The sequence below is a fragment of the Coturnix japonica genome, unplaced genomic scaffold (assembly GCF_001577835.2).
Source record: "Coturnix japonica isolate 7356 unplaced genomic scaffold, Coturnix japonica 2.1 chrUnrandom810, whole genome shotgun sequence".
NCBI lineage: Eukaryota > Metazoa > Chordata > Aves > Galliformes > Phasianidae > Coturnix > Coturnix japonica.
The window spans coordinates 3,602-4,283 of NW_015440168.1; the positions used below are offsets into that span (position 1 = coordinate 3,602).

At 53.5% G+C, this 682-nt stretch overlaps 1 long non-coding RNA gene across 1 annotated transcript in view; it reads right to left on the minus strand.

Moving 5' to 3' along the window:
• The window catches only part of LOC107307723, a 13,927-nt gene that overhangs the window by 1,777 nt on the left and 11,468 nt on the right, over nt 1-682 (minus strand). The gene's annotated exons all lie outside the window — the stretch shown is intronic.

Here is a 682-nt window from a genome sequence, read left to right on the forward strand (position 1 = left end):
CCCCATAGAGACCCTGTAAGCCCCATAGAGACGCTGAAGAGACCCCATAGGGACCCCATAACCCCCATAGAGACACCATAGAGACCCCAGAACCCCTATAGGGACCCCATAGAGACCCCATGACCCCATAGAGACCCCAGAACCCCTATAGGGACCCCATAGAGACCCCATGACCCCATAGAGACCCCATAACCCCTATAGGGACCCCATAGAGACCCCATATCTCCTATAGGGACCCTATAGAGACCCTATAACCCCATATACCCCATAGAGACCCCATAACCCCTTAGAGACCCCATAACTGACCTTACATGTGTCCCTGATGCCCTGTGGGTACCCGGCACAGATCAAACCCCTATAGGGACCCATAGAGACCCCATAGAGACCCCATAACCCCATAGAGACCCCATAGAGACCCCATAGAGACCCCATAACCCCATAGAGACCCCATAGACACCCCATAGACCCTATATTAGTCCTGCTGACCTTACAGGTGTCCCTGATGCCCTGTGGGTACCCGGCACAGATCATACCCCTATAGGGACCCATAGAGACCCCATAGAGACCCCATAGAGACCCCATAGAGACCCCATAGAGACTCCATAGAGACCCATAGAGACCCCATAACCCCATAGAGACCCCATAACCCCATAGACCCTATATTGCTGACCTTACATGTGTC